The following is a 22,178-nucleotide window of genomic DNA, read 5'->3' as shown; positions in this document are numbered from 1 at the left end:
CTAGTTTCTTATGACAAATGTTTTTCGTTTTTAGGGGTGCAACTGCATCTAGGGTATTGCGCAAGGTTAAATTGAGTTCCTCAGTTAGGTGGTTAACTGATTTTTGTCCTCTGACGTCCTTGGGTAGGCAGAAGGAGTCTGGAAGGGCATCAAGGAATTTTTGTGTTGTCTGAGAATTTATAGCACGACTTTTGATGCTCCTTGGTTGGGGTCTGAGCAGATTATTTGTTGCGATTGCAAACGTAATAAAATGGTGGTCCGATAGTCCAGGATTATGTGGAAAAACATTAAGATCTACAACATTTATTCCATGGGACAAAACTAGGTCCAGAGTATGACTGTGGCAGTGAGTAGGTCCAGAGACATGTTGGACAAAACCCACTGAGTCGATAATGGCTCCGAAAGACTTTTGGAGTGGGTCTGTGGACTTCTCCATGTGAATATTACCAACACTTTACATGTTACGTTTATATTTTTGTTCATTGTAAAAAAGATGTGCTATTAACATCAAGTATCATCAGTATTCTCACGGCCTGCTAGAGGATTGTGAACTGCCATAGTGCAGTGGTATGAGCAGTGTGTTTTGTCTCTGAGCATCAGGAGTTCACTCCCAGTAGTGGGAAATTGCTTTTATTTTTGGGGGTGAGTGCTGAGGAAGGCATATCAATGTTCTCAGGACCTTTTCAAACTTCCAAAATCACAGTGTGTTTTTCACTGTGATCAGTGTAGGTAATTGCTGTTTTTTTATTTAAAAAATTAAGCCGATAAATCAAGTTGTTGCTGGCCAAATTGACCGGGAAAAAAACTATCCCATTGCAAATGAATGCTTTTTAGTAATTTATGGGAATATCAATCAATGTAAATAAATTGTGTTGTCATACGTATCGGTTAATTTGCTACATTTGGTTGAATTACATTGGGGTGTGAGTATTTTATTTATTACATGCGCGCAGCATACATGCATACTATGTTGAGCGGAATATCACTTGTCTGAAAGGCTAGAGCTGCTGTTGCAGCGCCTCAGCTTGTTGCTTCTGGAGTGAAACGTGCTACTTTAAACATAGTCATTGCGCAACACTTCTAAATGCAATCGCGTGTAAAAAAAATTGTTTGGATGGCCACGATTAAAAGGAGTTATAATTTTATTTCTCAACTAGTAATTGAAGCACGCCTCCCATTCGTCATTCAAATGCATAGGCAACGGTAAGCAGGCTATCGGCGTGTCACCAACTACTTTGCAACGTGAGCTGGAGGCAGTATGCATTTTGAAAACATATACTTTCCGTTATGGAAAGTGGTTAGTGGTTTCCCACGAATTGCATTTTGGAAAATGTGTGAAAATTAAGTTTTATTGGCTCCTTCATGCATATTGGTCCAGTAAATTTCTGAAATGTAAATAAAAATCTTCCCGGTCAAGTTGTCCTGAGCCAACTTTTCCCAACGGAAACCCTTGTGTGTGTGTGAGAGAGAGAGCTCATTTGCACCTTTATCCAAAATATGCACGGGTTACCATGTATGTTGGAGCGAGTGTGAGAATGAGTGTGTGAGCAACCAAGCATGCATTGTTCATGACCAGTAATCATCTGCGCAATCCACAATGGCACGAAAGCCAAAACACACAGCACAGGTACTCACACACACACCAACAGACATTGTAACAATAATTGACAGGACAATGGTAATCAAAGGGAACACTTTACTAATCAATGGGAATAGGGACCAGGTGTGTGTAATGACAGTTCCGGAGGGATCCGTGACAGCCAATCCAATTTGTGGGAGGTGCTTCAGGAAGCATGGGGTGAAATCTCTTCAGATTACCTCAACAAATTGACAACTAGAATGCGAAAGGTCTGCAAGGCTGTAATTGCTGCAAATGGAGGATTCTTTGACGAAAGCAAAGTTTGAAGGACACAATTATTACTTCAATTAAAATCATTATTTATAACCTTGTCAACGTCTTGACTATATTTCCTATTCATTCTGCAACTCATTTCATGTATGTTTTCATGGAAAACAATGACATTTCTAAGTGACCCCAAACTTTTGAACGGTATTGTATAACAGAATATATAAAGCAAATGGGCGGCAGGTAGCCTAGTGGTCAGAGCGTTGGGCCAGTAACCGAAAAGTTGCTAGATTGAATTAGCATTGAACAAGGTATAAATCTGTCGTTCTGCCCCTGAACAAGGCAGTTAAACCCACTGTTCCTAAGCCGTCATTGTAAATAAGAATTTGTTCTTAACTGTCTTGCCTAGTTAAACAAAGGTTACAAATAATTAAAAATAACAATTATCGGGCCTTGTAAATGCCTAATTCAGCCTAAATATGTATTGCGCATTACATACACTGTAAAACATTTCCTGTGCAATTGGCCAGTAATTTGATTCACATTAATCTATTTTACGGAACCAAATGTGTTACTTGTAATCTAATTTATGGTATTTTATTGGAATTACCAATGCAGTGACATATTTCCCCAGTGTTCTTAGCAAGTTTTCATTTTTATAGCAACTTACAGTCAGTACATTCAACCAAGGTTGATTAAAAAAAACACATCACGGTCATAGCAAGCAAAACATTATCTTATGATATATCTCTGACTATCTCTGGATAGTGCCAATACATCCCTGAGATATTCACGGTAACTTGATGCCAGAGCAATGAAACACAGTACAACACAGTAAAAGTGACCCTTACACTGTAAGAACCCCTTTACCCAACCCAAGCTTATCCCAACCTCCCATCCATACCCACCCTTTCCCATCCCCACCCACCCTTGCCCACCCAAGCCAAGCTTGTTCCAACCTTCTATCCATGCCCACCCAAGCTACTTGTCCCTACCTTCCATCTTTGCCCACCCTTGCCCACCCAAGCCAAGCTTGTTCCAACCTTCTATCCATGCCCACCCAAGCTACTTGTCCCTACCTTCCATCTTTGCCCACCCTTACCCACCCAAGCCAAGCTTGTCCCAACCTCCCATCTTTCCAACCCTCCTGCTGTTACACATAACTGATCGCTCACATTCTCCCAGTTGCTTGAGGATCTGTTGATTTATTAATTTTAGAGGCTTAATTAAAACTAATGTTTCTGGTTTCTACATATAACCACAGTTTTGTTGGTACAAAACGGAGCTACGCACATGCGATACTCACATGCACTTCTCTATATGTTCAATTGAGACTGATTGAATACCCTACAGGTGCTGTTCTGTACAGGTGATATTAGAGCACTGCCAATATTCACATTTTCTCATTTGCACGTGCATATCTTACAGGTAATGACATTACTTTGTGCTTTTGAACTAATTTGTGGCTGACTGAGTATCTGTTTCATAGACTAGAATAGAGTTTGTTTTTATTTATTTTGACATTTTAGCAATTATTTTTTTTATTTTTTTATTTCACCTTTATTTAACCAGGTAGGCTAGTTGAGAACAAGTTCTCATTTGCAACTGCGACCTGGCCAAGATAAAGCATAGCAGTGTGAACAGACAACACAGAGTTACACATGGAGTAAACAATAAATTGTTTAGCAGACACTCTTGTCCAGAGTGTGCATTGAATAAATATAGGTCAAGACATGCACAGAGTGCATACCAAGGCAGTCCCAGTTCACATAATGCCAGCCTGGTTCATGGTGTTCTGCCCAGAGTTAGAGCTGTAGAAGCCAGTAGTCATCTCTGTAGCACCATGTGTTCCTCCTGTTCTGTTCCTGCCCTGGGGGTGCACACTACACTGTCACTCATTCATTAATGTGTGTCAGGGGACCCACCTTTGAAGCTACCCCCCCTCCCCCCTCATGCACCCCACTCTATCTGTAAATCTCACATAGTTTAATATCAGGTGTCTTTCATTTGGCACACTGGTCCCCTAATGTTATTTTTCTCTCTCGTTCCCTCCCCCCCCCTCTCTCCCCTGATCCCTCACTCCTCATAAATGAAGACACATATGTTTCCTCTAATCCTCAGACAGATCCGTTAGGTCAGGTTGTCGAAGGCTGGCTTCAAGAGGCTGTTCCCTGCCAGGAGCTTTTATAAGACACCTTGGAGTAGTGAGAGATACCTGTTCTGTGGTTTCACATGTGAACTCACCAGTGAGAAAGCAGCTCGTCTTTTAGCTTTGTTAGGTTGAATTTGCAAGCTATGCACCTACTGCTACCGAACAGAACAATATCCTCATTTAGAAAAAAATCGACCCCTGTAAAACTTTACATAGAGGAAGTTGCTCAAATGTATCTTGTTAGAAGTGTTGCTGTCTCTGGAAAAAGGCTGAGGCCTTATCAGCGATTTTCTTATCGTAACAGCCCAACCCGTGCTCAGGTAATTCTTCCCATTCCCTCTATTTGTGACCAACCGTCTCAATTCGGTCTTTTGTAGCACAATTTGAAATGTTGTTTTTTAAGTTGGATAAAAGTAGAGACTCAGAGCTAGAAAATAGTATATCATACACTACAGTTGAGGAACAATGGGAAAGTAATTTTGTATATGTATATATTTGTTTCATTTTTCACAATTTCAAGCGGTCCATTTATATTTTCCAACGGCGCTATACATTTGGGTGAGGTTTTTTTCTCGCCTGAGTAGTCTTGTTTCACAGCCAAAAATAAAATCAAACCATCTGGTGTTCAGCAAAATAACAACACAATGTCAAATACAGGGAGCCTTGTAAAATAATTAACATCCAATTACATTAACCTGTCACGATCGTCATAATGATTAAACCAAGATGCAGCGTGGTATGTTTCCATCCCTTTTTTTAGGAAGCAAAATCTCAAAGAACAAAAACAATAACAAAACGAACCGTGAAGCTCAAAATAGTGCTAACAGGCAACTATACATAGTCAAGATCCCCCCCAAGCACAATGGGGAAATGGCTACCTAAATATGATCCCCAATCAGAGACAACGATAAACAGCTGCCTCTGATTGGGAACCATACCAGGCCAACATAGACATATAATTCACCTAGATAACTCACCCTTAATCACACCCCGACCTAACCAACATAGATAATAAAAAGCTCTCTATGGTCAGGGCGTGACATAACCGTTTCTCTCGTGTGGGAAACTTTCAATCTTGCGCAGACATTTAGAAACAAAACATGCCAATTTAAAAAATAAGCCAAGGGAGTTTTTTGAGCGAGAATTAAGACGACTTTCGAGTAGTAAGACATGTATAAAAGCAACAGATACCAATAATAAGAAGGGGCTAGAAGCGGCTTATATGGTGAGCTACCGAGTGGCTAGGAAAGGCAAGCCCCATACTATTGTGGAGGACTTAATTCTTTCTGCTTCGCGGATTTGGCAGGGACAATGCTGGGGGAAAAGGCCAAAAAAACTATACAGACAATGCCTTCATCAAACAACACTGTTTCACCATGCATCAGTGACATGGCAGGAGATGTTTTGAAACAATTACTGTTTTGCATACAAGCCAGTGAATTATATGCGTTACAGCTGGATGAGTCAACAGACTTGGCGGGCCTGGCACAGCTCCTGGTATATGTCCGTTACGTTTATGGGGGGTCAATTAAGGAAGACATCCTCTTCTGCAAACCACTGGAAAAAAGGACAACATGAGAGGATATTTTTAAAGTACTGGACAGCTTTGTGACATCAAATGGTGGTCAAGATGTGTTGGTATCTGTACTGATGGCGCAAAAGTCATGACAGGGAGACATAGTGGAGTGGTGACACGCGTGCAAACAGTTGCTCCCGGCGCCACTTGAGTACACTGCAGCATCCCCTGAGAGGCTCTTGCTGCTAAAGGAATGCCTGACAGCTTGAAATACTTTTTGGGCACTACAGTGAAAATTATTAACTTTGTTAAAGCAAGGCCCCTTAACTCTTGTATATTTTCTGCATTAAGCAATGATATGGGCAGCGACCATGTAACGCTTTTACAACATACAGAAGTGCACTGGTTATCAAGGGGCATTGTATTGAAAGATTTTTTTAAATTCTGACCACTTGCATGATGACAAGTTTCTCACACAACTGGCCTGTCTGGGTGATGTTTTTTCTCCTCTGAATGATCTGAATTTAGGATTACAGGGACTCTCCACAGCTATTTTCAATGTGCGGGACAAATTGAGGCTGATTAAGAAGTTGGAGCTCTTTTCTGTCTGCATTAACAAGGACAACACACAGGTCTTTTCATCATTGTATGATTTTTCTGTGTACAAATTCACTCAAACTTACGGACAATGTCAAATGTGATATAGCGAAGCACCTGAGTGAGCTGGCTGCACAATTACGCAGCTACTTTCCCGAAACGGACGTAACAAACAATTGGATTCGTTATCCTTTTCATGCCCTGCCTCCAGTCCATTTCTGAACAAGAGAGCCTCATCAAAATTGCAACAAGCGGTTCTGTGAAAATTGAATTAATTAATCAGAAGCCACTGACAGATTTCTGGATAGGGCTGCGCTCAGAGTTTCTTGCTTTGGCAAATCGCGCTGTTAAGACACTGATGCCCATACCTATGCGAGAGTGGATTCTCGGCCCTCACTAGCATGAAAACTAAATACAGGCACAAACTGTGTGTGGGAAATTATTATTGAAGACTGAGACTCTCTCCAATACAACCCAACATTGCGGAGTTATGTGCATCCTTTCAAGCACACCCTTCTCATTAACCTGTGGTGAGTTATTCACAATTTTTGATGAACAAATAAGGTTTTATATGTAAGATGGCTAAATAAAGAGCAAAATTATTGATTATTATTATATTATTATTTGTGCCCTTGAGCTATAAGACCTCTTTGTCACTTCCCACAAGCCGGGTTGTGACAAAAACGCACAATCATTCTTATGTTTAATAAATGTATTGTATAATGTGGTGTGGCAGGCATACAATGATAGCAAAAAACAACATTTGAGAGTGCGCTGACCCTGGTGCTAGAGGGCGTACGCAGCTGGAGGTTGAATGTTTGAAGGAGTACGGGACTATAAAAAGTTTGGTGACCACTGGTCTACATCGTTCACACCCTCTTATTAAGACTTAGCCCAACCCATCTCTTTAAGGATTCATATGTGAGGCCATGTGCTAAACAGAGTGAGTATGGTAGTGTACTAAACAACCAAAGGTTTCAAGACTAAAAGCTAGTTTCTGCTACATCTATTGACGTCTGTAGACAGTTGTCACAGTGTCATCATGAGCATTCTACTGTTGTCCGACGTTAAACTTGACATTGTCATTATGAAAAAGTATAAAAAGAAAAAGTAAAGGCTGCATGGTCCAATATAGCATAACTGGTGTATTTTAACACCAATACACACATCTCTTAAACAAATATTTGAGTATATGTCAATCTAGCAAACCAGGCAACTAAAAGCAACTTTCTAAACAATATTTTGATTCATTTCTAGCTTGTTAGCTAGCTAACGTTAAGTTAGCTGGCTAGCCAGGTCAAATAATGACTGTATCATATAGCTGACAATGTCTTAACTTTAGCTATTTTGCATTAATTATTCCAGGAAAATAAACTCACAACAAGATCATTTTTTACAAGTTAATGGAGAGCTAATTACAGAAAATAGCTTACGGCTGTGAGTGTGATAAAATAAAAGCAGGGCATTCTACCAGATAATTTCATAACTTGGATACTGTCTCATTGGCCTAACGTTATATCCTAACTTGACTTTGACGTTGTTCTTCACATTGCCATGTATATCAAATAAAATCAATGTTTATTTGTCATATGCGCAGGAATAAGAAGGTATAAACGGTACAGTGAAATAGTTACTTGCATAGTGGAGTCTTTTGTTTAGACATGTACCTAGCTAGCTAGCTAAACAATGAACTATAATCCCAACTCATAACGTTACTACCCTGCATGAATCTACAGGTAGCTAAAGCTAACCAACTAGCTAGGTTCAATAATAGCTAGCTAGCTAACATTAGTCTGTAACTAGCAATGCAAATGGCTTGAGATACGAATAATATTACTACATAGATCACACACTTAACATTAGCTAGTGACCCAGCCAGCTAACATTAGCTAGCTAGACTAACAGTACTCTTTAACTTGCAATGAAAACAACTTTCTGACAAAAGTTTGAAGATGTAATCCTGAGACAGGTGTTTTATACAACAGCCTTCTGTGTTCTCTTTCGACTCCCTCCGCATTTGCAAACAAATGCTTGAATTTTTTCTTACTCTGCTTCCACTCGGTCCTCCAGAAAGGGGAAAGGCTTAGCAACACTTTTGCAGCTCTTCGTGATATCATTCAAAAAGTCACTTTTAGAAATGATTACCTACACATACTAAGCAGTTCATGTTATAGACAGAAATGTGCTACATGGCAGACCAATCCAAACTCAACTCTCGGCATGTCCAACCCATCCATTATCTTAGCCAATTTAATGGCTAGCGAGAAGGTTCCTGACTTTTTCCTTGGCTTAACCAACTAGGCTCGTAATTGAACAATTTTATTCATATTTACAGATGGAATTTAACTTTGTTATTAAGGCACATGAACATTCACCTGTTCCAGAAAGCATTTATGCCACAAAATGCATTTTGATAAAAAAAAACATATTTTACGTTCACATTCCTCCTGTGAAGTGGTGATGCGCAACACATGCCTAGTTTCCTGAAACGAGTCACACTTGACAGCGTCATCATCGTACTGCTCTTTATAGCCATTTTCCCAGGGGTATTGTCAGTCATAATCTTATGACCACAAAGTTCAATTCCACTGTTAACTCTGTTCCTGTTAGCTCAATACTGTTAGCCCAAGTGTGCGCAAAACTGTCATCAAGGCAATGGGTGGCTACTTTGAAGAATGTTAAATATACAATATATTTTGGCTACATCATGTAGTATCTTTTTTGGTTAGTACATGATTCCACATGTGTTATTTGATAGTTTTGATGTCTTCACTATTATTCTAAAATGTAGAAAATAGTAAAAATAAAGAAAAACCCTTGAATGAGTAGGTATGTTCAACCTTTTGACTGGTACTGTACTGTATGAAAGTGATTGTGTCAGTCCTTGAAAACGCTGATAGAGAAAGAACAACCAGTCAGATGGCGCATTGAAGACTGATATTATTCCTGTCCTTACTTTTCATAATACCATTGCAGACCATTGCAGATTAATTTATTGGTTCTTCTGTGGTACATATAAAGACCACTACACATAGACTAAGGCAATATTGTCTATAGAAATGCAGCTGCCACTGTATTGAAGCCATTGGACACAGTTTATCATTGCGCATTGCGCTTTATTATGGTCGATAGGTTCAGTACACGTCATTGCAGAAAGTAGTCTGGCCCTCTTTGAAGTCTCGTAGATCGATGCATTGCACGGTTTTTGTCCATAAAGTCCCCTTGCATCCACTTCCACCATACCTTACCTCATCGTTAAGACGTACAGTATAAGTTACCAGACCGGACTCAGGGATTGCTAACCCTAGAGATCCCTTCAATCTCCATCAAATTAGGTAAATCTGCTTTTAGTTTTTTTGCGCCTCTCGTGGAATTTTCGCCAAAACTAAAGTTGTTGGAGTTGGTGCATCTAGGGTAATTCAGGTGGATGTTAGAGGGCCTTTTTACTGAAGAAGGTGTTTGTTTCAAATTATTGTGTTTTGCTTTTCATGTTTTGTGTTTCCTTTTCATGTATTGTGTAATATAGATAGGCTACGCATAGTGTAATGGATGTTTATTGATGTGTTCATGCAGGTCTCATCTGTAAAAGAGTCCGTGGTCTCAGCATGACTCCCTGCTTAAATAAAGGTTAAAAAAAACAGATAAACTTCTGCATGCAGATTGGTTGTTGTTTGAATGTTGACAGTTCTGTAAGTCACTTTAGATAAAAGCATCTGCTAAATGGCCATATTATTACACATCTAGGTTGAGTAGATACTGTAGACATATACAGTAGATGCAGCATTAGCTCCGGATCTCTCTATTCTCTGTGACCCACTTATCTCTAGGCTTCACTCAGGTAAATCTCTATTGATATAATTAACTAGCCATTTAATCTCTTTTCCAGGTCAGACCAAGAGAGAAAGTAGGTCAAGCGCCGATCACTTCTCGTCTGCATCTCAAATGGCACCCTATTCCTTATATAGTGCACTACTTTGACCAGAGCCCAATGGGTCTTGGTCAAAGTTGTGCACTACATAGGAGAAAGGTCGCCGTTTGCGATGCAAGCCTTCCTCTCTCTAAGGGAGAAGCCAGAAGCATTTAGTTAAGCTCATTGAATCTATCTGCCATACTACTCCTACCTCTCTTAATGATGCATTCTCAGGCTACACCCCAAATGGCACCCTATTCCCTACAAAGTGCACTACTTCTGACCAGAGGTCAAATGTAGTGTACTATATACGAGATAAGGGGGCCATTTGAAACACATTGTCATAGGCCTACACAATTTAAACTCTACAAACAAGCCTTCCCAATTATCTATCTCATTCATGACTTAAATCGGAAACAGTTAAGATAATCCATAAACAATTTAGATTTCTTGCATGGAAGGAAATTCTTCAGATCTCCTAAAGATGTATGGTTTAAAAAGGTAGCCCTGGACAATTGTCTTAAATTACATACCATGCGTTGTTAATACTATTTAATTATTGAATTCATTCTTGACTTGTAACAAAATGCTAAAATAATCAAACGAGGCAAACATCTGTCACTTTACGTTTAACTTCTTTGGGCTGCAGGGGCAGTATTGAGTAGCTTGGATAAAAGGTACCCATTTCAAACGGCCTCGTACTCAATTCTTGCTCGTACAATATGCATATTATTATTACTATTGGATAGAAAACACTCTCAAGTTTCTAAAACCGTTTGAATTATATCTGTGAGTAAAACAGAACTCATTTTGCAGCAAACTTCCTGTCAGAAAGTGAAAAATCTGAAATCGAGGCTCTGTTCCAGGGCCTGCCTATAAATGTGCTTGATATCTATTAGTATACATGCACTTCATACGCCTTCCACTAGATGTCAATAGGCTGTGAGAGGTGAAATGGGGTTTCTAGGTATTTCTATGGTCAAAAGAGACAGCTTGGAATGACATGACCACAGAATTCCTTTGTTCAGGAAGCGCATAAAGGTCACCAGTATTGGCTTCTGAAAAGCATTCGTTATAGACGTCTTATATCTCCGGCTTTGATTTTATTTGATAAATGTGATAATATCATCGTAAAGTATGTTTTTTCAATATAGTTTTATTACATTATTGAAATTTTTTCGGGAGTTTAGGCGTGTTGCGTTCTTTGCGTTTGGTGACGAAGGAGAGCTTAGCGCCACTTGGCTAGTTTTGCTTGCTCATTCGAGAGGGAAAAATGCCATTCTAAAACCAAACAACGATTGTTCTGGATAAAGGACCCCTTGTACAACATTCTGATGGAAGATCATCAAAAGTAGGACCCATTTATGATGTTATTTCATATATCTGTCGAACATGTTTACTATTAGTTTGTGCCCAGATTTTGGGCGATCTCTCGCTATAACGTAAGCTGCATGTCGTACTGAAGTTATGTTTAGAATTCTAACACGGCGATTGCATTAAGAACTAGTGTATCTATCATTTCCTATACAACATGTATTTTTTAGTAAAGTTTATGAATAGTTATTTGGTCAGAATAGGTGAGTGTCAGAAACATATACGGAGATTCTGGAAAATAATTGCTACATGGTCACATTGTATAACCACGGATTTCAGCTCTAAATATGCAAATTTTCGAACAAACCATATATGTATTGTGTAATATGATGTTATAGGACTGTCATCTGATGAAGTTTATGAAGGTTAGTGAAAAAATGTATATCTTTTGCTGGTTTATTCGCCATCGCTAACGTTGAATTGAATGAATGGGGTTGTGTGGTAGGCTATTGTAGTAAGCTAATATAATGCTATATTGTGTTTTCGCTGTAAAACACTTAAAGAATCGGAAATATTGTCTGGATTCATAAGATGTTTTTCTTTCATTTGCTGTACACCATGTATTTTTCATAAATGTTTTATGATGAGTATTTAGGTATTTCAATTTGGTCTCTGTAATTGTTCTAGCTGCTTCGGTGCTATTTCCGATTGTAGCTGCAATGTAAAACTATGATTTATACCTCAAATATGCAAATTTTTCGAACAAAACATAGATTTATTGTATAACATGTTATAAGACTGTCATCTGATGAAGTTGTTTCTTGGTTAGTTTGGTTGGTTCTTGGTTACTTTGGTTGGTTTTGTGCATGCTACCTGTGCTGTGAAAAATGTCTGTGCTTTTTTGTATTTGGTGGTGAGCTAACATAAATATACGTGGTGTTTTCGCTGTAAAACATTTAAAAAATCGGACATGTTGGCTGGATTCACAAGATGTTTATCTTTCATTTGCTGTATTGGACTTGTTAATGTGTGAAAGTTAAATATTTCTAAAAAATATCTTTTGAATTTCGCGCCCTGCACTTGGACGGGCTGTTGTCATAAGTGTACCGACACCGGCCTGCAGCCATAACAGGTTAATCTTAACTATCTAGGCTGGGCTATCTCTGAAGTACAGTATCTTTAGACTCTGTGTGAAAGTTTACTTTATGCATACAGTATGCTATAAATAACCTTGAGTTTCACTGTTTTACATAAAGCTTCTTTTATTTAGCTAACGAGTCTATCTGGCTTTACTTCTTTTCAGAAGAGTTCAGTCAGCCATGCTTCATGTCTGTAGTTTAAAGGAATACCCCACCCAAAAATGATGTTTTGGTATTTGTTTCAATAGTCCACTGTTGATAAAGTCCCAAAAAGTCCCAAAATGTGCATGTCAGCAATCACAGTGCTACAGAGGGAAGTGAGTACGGCTCAGTACATCACTGGGGCCGAGGTCTCTGCCATCCAGGATCTCTATACTAGGTGGTGTCAGAGGAAGGCCCTAAAAATTGTCAAAGAGTCACAGGGCTATTTTCGGCGTTAAGGCGGTGCTAGTGTCAAACGCACGTTAGTTTGCAATTTCGTCATGTAAAAACTGATGTCACTGGCATTTTCCAGCCCTAACGCCAGGTTCGGCAATTTACCTGTCTTATATCAGCTTGCTTGTGGTCAGAGGGCAGGTTATAAATATTTGAGGTGTGTCCTAAAAAATATGATCCACAGTGCTAATTTCAGGCAGCGCTGATGGGGATATTTACGACCAACCAAAAGCAGTTGGTTATGTCATTCATTTTGACAGCAGAAATGCAGCCTATCCAGCCGTGAAGCACACTGCACATATGTTCATGGAACAAGAGTAGCCCGATGTGCTTTTGCTGCCTGTATACTTCGTATTTAGAAACATAAAAAACTAAAGTTTTTTCCCAATTAATTTTATTTGATTTAAAACCAAGCATAGCCTCCTCTCTTCTCAATTAAGTTTTTTTTAATCTGTATAATGCAATCGTGAAGTAGTCAAGGCTGTCGATGAAGGGTTTGGATACTGAGACAACTTGGAAATAATTGTGTTCATTATTTTATGGCTAATAAATCCTATTAGTTGAATTGAATAAATGCACTGCACGTTTTACAGAGCAATTATTTGATTGACGATACGTTCATAATTTAGTAGGTATATTGGTAAATGTTATTCACACTACACATAGCAAGCACATGCTTGGGTTCCATCCTGACATCCCTGGTCTACTTGACTCAAGAAATTAATGCTAGAACATTGGTCACCAGGATTAGCTATTTGTATCTAGCCTCCTAATAATTGCATAACGCTGCAAGATAGGCACATGTTCATTATAGTCACACTAAGAGGTGATGCAAGGCTCACTACCTTGACCTAGATCCTCCAGAGACGCACAGGGCCTGTTGCATTTACTCACACAATAATGGAGTCAGATTGATGAATGTAGTTTAATATTATATTCAACATAATTCTCATTTAACTACACCATAAAACTGCTAAATAGTTATTCCGGGTAGCTATTGGTTAACTATCTGCATTGACCCTTTTTGCACTAACTGTTTTGCCACATCACATACTCTGCTGATACTGTTTATTATCTATCATGTTGCCTAGTCATTTTATCCTTACCTATATGTAAATATCTATTTCAATTACCTCGTACCCCTGCAAAATAGGACGGGTTGTGCAGGCTCTACGCTCGAGACCTCCAGTGCGCCTCCACGGCCCAGTGTATCCTGTGCTCGCTCTCAGAACCAGGCCTCCTGTATGTCTTACCAGCCTGGTGAGTCCTGTGCCTGCTCCCAGAGCCAGGCCTCCTGTGTCCCTCCAGTCCGAAGCCTCCAGTGATGATCCATGGCAAGAAGCCTCCAGTGATGATCCATGGCACGAAGCCTCCAGTCATGATCCATGGCAAGAAGCCTCCAGTGATGATACATGGCACGAAGCCTCTAGTGATAATCCATGGCACGAAGCCTCTAGTGATAATCCATGGCACGAAGCCTCCAGTGATGATCCATGGCAAGAAGCCTCCAACGACGGCCACCAGTCCGGAGCCTCCAGCGACGCTCCCCAGTCCGGAGCCTCCAGCGACGTTCCCCAGTCCGGAGCCTCCAGCGACGTTCCCCAGTCCGGAGCCTCCAGCGACGGTCCCCAGTCCGGAGCCTCCAGCGACTGTCCCCAGTCCGGAGCCTCCAACGACGGTCTCCAGTCCGGAGCCTCCAGCGACAGTCTCCAGTCCGGAGCCTCCAGCGACGGCCTCCAGTTCGGAGCCTCCAGCGACGGTCCCCAGTCCGGAGCCTCCAGCGACGTTCCCCAGTCCGGAGCCTCCAGCGACGGTCCCCAGTCCGGAGCCTCCAGCGACTGTCCCCAGTCCGGAGCCTCCAGCGACGGTCTCCAGTCCGGAGCCTCCAGCGACAGTCCCCAGTCCGGAGCCCGCAGCGGAGGTGCCCAGTCCGGGGCCCGCAACGAGGGTGCCCAGTCCGGGGCCCGCAGCGAGGGTGCCCAGTCCGGGGCCCGCAGCGAGGGTGCCCAGTCCGGGGCCCGCAGTGAGGGTGCCCAGTCCGGGGCCCGCTACGAGGGTGCCCTGTCTGGGGACCGCAGCGAAGGTGCCCTGTCCGGGGACCGCAGCGAGGGTGCCCAGTCCAGGGCCCGCAACGAGGGTGCCCAGTCCGTGGCCAGCTACGAGGGTCCCCAGTCCGGGGCCTGCGACGAGGGTCCTCAGTCCGGGGTCGGCGACGAGGGTGCCCAGTCCGGGGCTTGCCTAAACTATAGTTTGTTAACAAGAAATGTGTGGCGTGGTTGAAAAACGAGTTTTAATGACTCCAACCTAAGTGTAAACTAGGTGTAAACTTTCAACTGTACATGTGTAGTTATTCCTTGTGTTATTCTTTTTCTATTATTTCTCTTTTTTTCTCTCTGCATTGTTGGGAAGGGTACATAAGTATGTATGTCACTGTTAGTCTACACCTGTTGTTTATGAAACATGTGAAAAATACAATGTTATTGTATTTATGTATTTAGAGTGTCCTCTCAGGCTCTGAGGTCCTCTCAGGCTCTGAGGTCTACCCTACAACTGACCCCTCGACTCGCTAGCTCTCAATCAATCTTTCAAGTAATGAACCTCAAAAAATAGAAAATGGGGGTTCTAAATCTGCAAGCCGTTGGTTTCACAAAAAAAACTCTGCTTCGGCTTAAAAGACAATTATTGTGTATGCTATTGGAATCCTCGTTGTGCTGGCTGTGTGTATGTGTGTGTGTGTGTGTGTGTGTTTGCTTGCAGGCATACAGTGCTTTCAGAAAGTATTCACACCCCTTTGACAAAATTGCTTGGACTCACTCCGTGTGCAATAATGACTACCTCATCTCCATTCCCCACACATAAAATTAAGGTTCCACAGTGAATTTCAACTGAAATTCAACCACAAATGCCAGGGAGTTTTCCAATGCCTCGCAAAGAAGGGCACCTATTGGTAGATGAAAAAAAGCATACATTGAATATCCTTTTGAGAATGATGTTCTGAATTACGATTTTGATGGTGAATCAATACACCCAGTCACTACAAAGATACTCATTTGCCGGAGAGGAAGGAAACCGCTCAGGGATTTTGCCAATGGTCACAGAGTTTAATGGCTGTGATAGGAGAAAACTGAGGATGGATCAACAGTGTTGTAGTTAGTCTACAATACTAACCTAAATGACCGGTGTGAAAAGAAGGAAGCATGTACAGAATAAAACATTTTCCAAATCATGCATCCTGTTTGCAATAAGGCTCTAAAGTAAAACTGTAAAGGATTTGGCAAAGAAATTAACTTAATGCATCCTATTTGCAAATAAGGCACTAAAGTAAAACGGGGGAAAAAAGGCAAATTAACTTGAACCACTCTTCCTATTTTCAAGCATGGTGGAGGCTGCATCATGTTATGGGTATGCTTGTCATCGGCAAAGACAAAGGAGTTTTTTAAGGAGACAAAAGAAATGGAATAGAGCTTAGCTCAGGTAACATCCTAGAGGAAAACCTGGTTCAGTCTGCTTTCCAAACAGACACCGGGAGACAAATTCACCTTTCAGTAGGACAATAACCAATAAAACACAACACACTGCCAAAGGTGAGTCAGTATTGAGTCAGGAGGTTATGTTATATATGTATTGAGTCAGGAGGTTGAATACTTACTGTATGTAATCAAGATATATTAGTGTTATATTTCTCTATTTAAAAAGCATATATTTTTACATATGGTCAAATTTTTTATCCACTTTGACATTATAGAGTATTTTGTGTCGATCAGTGACAAAAAATTACAATGAAATCAATTTTAATCTCAACAAAATGTGGAAAAGTCATAGGAGTGTGAATACTTTGTTTGTTTTTGGACTCACTGGAGCATACTTTTGGAGTTATCGTTTAAAGTAAAGTCTGACAACAGACTGTATATGGCTTATGCTAGTAACGGTAGACAACGATGTTTTGAGTGTGGGGATATTGGCCATAAACGACATGCTTGCCCGAAAAGGGAGAAGGCGGAGGCAGCGGTGCAGGTGGTCCTCGTAACGCCTGGGGCCACTGATGTAGGGAGAGGTCGGCCGACAGCGGTAGAGAATTCACAAGCACCTGTTGCTTAGGGACAACTTGTCCGTGTTGAGGGTACAGAGTTGCAACTTGTAGTAGAGGGGAACATAGTGTCTGTTATGCAGCAGAAAAAAAATGTTGTAGGCGGTAAGGACGGATCTGAGGAGCCATTTCCTCAGACTGGTGAGGAGATGCCCACTACAAGTAATGGGGTACAGGAGGGGGTTCGGGTGGGGCTCGTCTCCCAGGTAGTGGAGGAGATGCCCGGTACGATTGATGGGGTGCAAGTGGGGAGTGTTGAGAGTGGCTGAAGGGAGTCAGGGGTCTGTGGCCTCAGTTGAGGAGGATCAGGAGAAGGATATGGATATCTCTCTTAACATCATAGCAGCTGGCGACGACTCAATTTACAATCTAGAGGAGGTAAATGGTTTCCTGGATCAGACTTATGGGAAATCTGTCAAATTGGCAGATTTTTTTGATGTTGATAAGTTTGTGAGGTCAGCTGTGATGTTACAGAAGACGGTGATGTTAGACCAGTTGAGTGAGAAGAAGTGTTGTCACTTGAGGAAATTTGTTACTGCTGTCACGGCAGCAAAAGGTAGTAGGAAACGTGGTAAGGTTAAGAGAAAATTAAAATAATGATGATGATTATGCCTTATAGGGTGTTTTTTCTCTTGGTTTGGTTTCTCTGTGGTTTCTTCTGCCTTTCCTTTCTCTTTTCTAGATGGAGGTACTAAGGGTAGGTTCTCTCAATGTTAACGGGCAGGAATAAGAAGGCTTGGGTATTAGAAGTAATAAAACAGAAAAGGCTTAATGTCGTTTTTCTACAGGAGATACATAGGGATGAGGCTAATGAGATTGACTGGGGTATGTGGTGGGAGGGGCAGCATATACTCAGTCATGGTACTAATTTCAGTGCTGGTGTGGCAATTTTGTTTTCCTCAGGCTTAGGGGTGACTGTGGTATCTACAACAGAGATTGTCAAGGATCAGGTTTTATTAGTCAAGGCGTTTTTTTATTAAAAAAAAAATGTTTATGCTCCTAATGAGGGTACAGAGCGTATTGCATATTGCTGTATTTTATAAAATAAAGAAAACCTTAAGACAGTGTGACCAAGAGGGGTGTATGGTTTTAGGGGGAGACTGGAACTGTACAGTGGATTTTACTGTTGACCGCACTGCTGAAGAACCTCACCTGCGGTCAGCTACTTGCCTGTCTGGTCTATTAACTGAGTGAGCTTTCTGATGTGTGGAGAGTAAGGAATGCAACAGTTAGTTAGTACACATGGTTAAAAGTTAATGAAGGTTGTGTCAGTGCAGGAAGTTTAGACAGGTTGTATGTATCTGAGCAACACTCTAGTAGGGTTGGAAGGTGTGACATTACTACTGTGGGTTTCTCTGATCACCATAATGTGACTGTTGATATTCACTTGTCCTGTCCACGAAGGTCGTCACCTTATTGGTATTTTAATTTGAAGTTGTTACATGATGTCATGTTCTGTGAAAAGTTGTTGTTGTTTTGGAAAAAATGGAGGGTTACTAAATGGAATTTTGAGTCCTTAAGACAATGGTGTGAGATTGGGAAGGCCCAAATACGAGTGTTTTGTCAACAGTATACTGCTCTGTCTCGTATTGAAGTAATTAATTAAGATGTCTCCGATGTCTTTATAGGGGAAGGGTGCTGGTTGCCAATAATCTAGCTGCCTCTACCCTGTGGCACACACTAATGATTTCACAGCCACCTGGGGGTCTGATATAAGAGCTTCAGAGTACCCTTGTTAATTTCTTCTGGTCTGGACAACATTGGATTAAAGCTGCGGCCCTGTACCTGCCACTGCATGAGGGTGGGCAAGGCCTGGTGGACCTTTCTTCCAGGATCATGGCTTCAAGCAGCCCAGAGACTGTTGTACAGTGACTGTTCTAGCTGGGTTGACACAGCCTACACATTGATGAGGAGAGCGGGCTGTTTGGGCTTAGACAAGCACCTTTTCCTCTTAAAGTTGGAGAGGGGTGATTTGCCTGGCCTGACTCCATTTTATGAGTCTTTTATGCAAGCTTGGAGAGTCCTTGTCAAGTCCCGTAAGGCCTGCACGCCACCAGGGATGTGGCTTTTTGAAGAGCCTCTTTTTCACAACACTGCCATCCAGTTCCGTGTTCTGGGTTGAGCTAGCCTACGTTCATGCCTGTTAGGCGTGGGGTGTACCAAGCTGGGTCATCTGATGCGGAGCAGGAGCAGATCGTTGGAGGATCTGGGAGAAAGAGCGGGGATCCGATCATCTCGCCTACTGAGGTTGGTCGTCGCTGAGGTCTGTGACTCATTGCCAGTGCTTCATCTGCAGTATGTGACTGACACTTCCAATTCTGATCGGTGGAAGGAGGGTCAGGATTATGTGTTCCCTGCACTGATTGTTAGTGCTGCTGCGGGAGCATTCGAGGAGGACGTGGGGATGCTGCTTTCCTTCGATACCCCGGAGCTGGGGGAGTTCAAGGAGGTGGGAAAGAAGGCCATGTACCGAATATATGTAAAGGTGTCCCATGCCTCTTCCCTGGAAGGAGTAAAATCGACGAGGTGGGCGGGTGTGCTTGGTCCAGGTGCCTCTCCAAAAGGCTGTTGGCGATCATTATACAAACTGCCTATTGATAAGAGGACAGCTGACCTCCAATGGAGGATAATACATGGAGCCATAGCAACCAACATGCATCTGGTACACCTGCACCCTACTGTTGGGGAGGGGTGTCCATTTTGTGCTGAGTCTGAAACTCTGGCACATCAGTTTTTACTGTGTCCCAGGTTGGTAGGGATGATTGACCTGATAACTAATTGGTTCTCAATGTTGGGAGAGGTTTTCTCTTCCCAACTGTATATATTTGGGCCAAAGTACAGGTTCAGTCAAAAGGGTGTAGTTGTGTTGCTTAATTTTGTGTTAGGGGCAGCAAAATTAGCGATATGGAAGACCCGAAAGAACAGTATTCGGGGACAGGGGTCTGTGGATGTGGTGGGAATGCTGGAGGGAATGTTGGCAGCGAGACTAAGGGTTGAGTTTGCCTATTATAAACTTGTCAACAATATTGATCTGTTTATGAGTATATGGGGTATTCAGAGGCTGTTGTGTTTAGTTACTGTGAGTTTCTCTCTCTCTCGCTCACTCACATAAGTTCTGTGATACTCACAGACATGATTCAAACAGTTTTAGAAACTTCAGAGTGTTTTCTATCCAGATCTACTAATAATATGCATATCTTATATTCTGGGGATGAGTAGAAGGAAGTTGAAATTGGTACTATACACAGCAAGTGCAGTGTGTGCTTAGGTCCCTGGGTGTGTGTGTGTGGATTAATCGGCTGCATTTTATGGTGAATTCCTCTACTGTTTAATCATATTTAGTCATCCATACAGTGTTGTTGTGTGTCAGTTAGTGAGTGAGTGAGTGAGTGAGTGAGTGAGTGATTGAGTGAGTGAGTGAGTGACCTAAGCACACACTGCACTCGCTGTGTTAACCTTAACCCTGTAATAACAGCTTAACTTCTCCAGGATAGGGGGCAGCATTTCCAATTTTGGATAAATAGCGTTCCCAATTTCAACTTCCTTCTACTCATCCCCAGAATATAAGATATGCATATTATTAGTAGATTTGGATAGAAAACACTTTCTAAAACTGTTTGAATCATGTCTGAGTATCACAGAACTTATGTAGCAGGCAAAACCACGAGGACTAACCATTCAGATTCATTTTTTTTTGAGGTCACCGTCTGTTCAATGAATTTTCATTGGGATACTAGATTTCTAATCAACATGTTTGCAGTTCCTACCGCTTCCACTGGATGTCACCAGTCTTTGGAAATAGGTTGAGGTTATTCCTTTGTGCAATGAAGAAGAACGCCCACCTGGAATCAGTGTAACGTTATGTGTACTGTTTGAGAGTTGCGCAAGACTAGAAAAGTAGCGTTAGTTTGTTGACCTCCTGTATTGAAAACAGATAGACCTGTCTTCAATTTGATCGATTATTAACGTTTACAAATACCTTAAGTTGTATTACAAAAGTAGTTTGAAATGTTTTGGCAAAGTTTAGAGGTAATTTTTGAGATATTTTGTAGTGACGTTGCGCAAATTGGAAGCTGTTTTTTTCTGGATCAAACGCGCCAAATAAATGGACATTTTGGACATATATGGACGGAATTAATCGAACAAAAGGACCATTTGTGATGTTTATGGGACATATTGGAGTGCCAACAAAAGAAATTCGTCAAAGGTAAGGCATGATTTATATTTTATTTCTGTGTTTTGTGTTGCGCCTGCAGGGTTGAAATATGCTACACTCTCTTTGTTTACTGTTGTGATATCATCAGATAATAGCATCTTATGCTTTCGCCGAAAAGCATTTTTGAAATCTGACATGTTGGCTGGATTCACAACGAGTGTAGCTTTAATTTGGTATCTTATATGTGTGATTTAATGAAAGTTTGATTTTATATAATTTTTTTAAATTTGGCGCTCTACATTTCCCCTGGCTATTGGCCAAGTGGGACGCAAGCGTCCCGACTATCCCAGAGAGGTTTAAAGTGGAACTCAACTATACTGTCGTGGAATGCGTTTCAAATGCTTTGAAATCTTTCAAATTGGTCACAATAAATCTAATTTGAGATGGAGTCAGCTATGGAAGCAAATTCATTTATTTAATGTCTGAGCTTTGTTTATTGTTTTTTAAATGCCAATCAGTTTAAAAAAAAAGTTTTTTACTTAGATATTTTTTTTTTGCAAAAATTCCAGCACTGCAGCATGTCAAATGTTTTATTACTCGTATTAAAATAATTCCTGAATTGTTTTGTTGTTGAGTGTCTTGCTATTTCTGCTAATATGTGTGGAACTCATTCTTCTTTATTTGCAGTCACATGGCATCAAATCAGGTGAAATATATATAACAGCTATGTGTCCTCAGCTGAATAGCTGTGTTGGCTTTACAGTATCTACAGTTGAAGTCAGAAGTTTACATACACTTAGGTTGGAGTCATTAAATCTTGTTTTTCAACCACTCCACAAATTTCTTGTTAACAAACTATAGCTTTGGCAAGTCGGTTAGGACATCTACTTTGTGCATGACACAAGTACTTTTTCCAACAATTGTTTACAGACAGATTATGTCACTTATATTTCACTGGGTCACAATTTCAGTGGGTCTGAAGTTTACATACACTGAGTTGACTGTGCCTTTAAACAACTTGGAAAA

This window comes from Salvelinus alpinus, chromosome 37 (assembly GCF_045679555.1).
Source record: "Salvelinus alpinus chromosome 37, SLU_Salpinus.1, whole genome shotgun sequence".
In the NCBI taxonomy this organism is placed as follows: Eukaryota; Metazoa; Chordata; class Actinopteri; order Salmoniformes; family Salmonidae; genus Salvelinus; species Salvelinus alpinus.
This window is presented reverse-complemented; position numbering follows the sequence as displayed.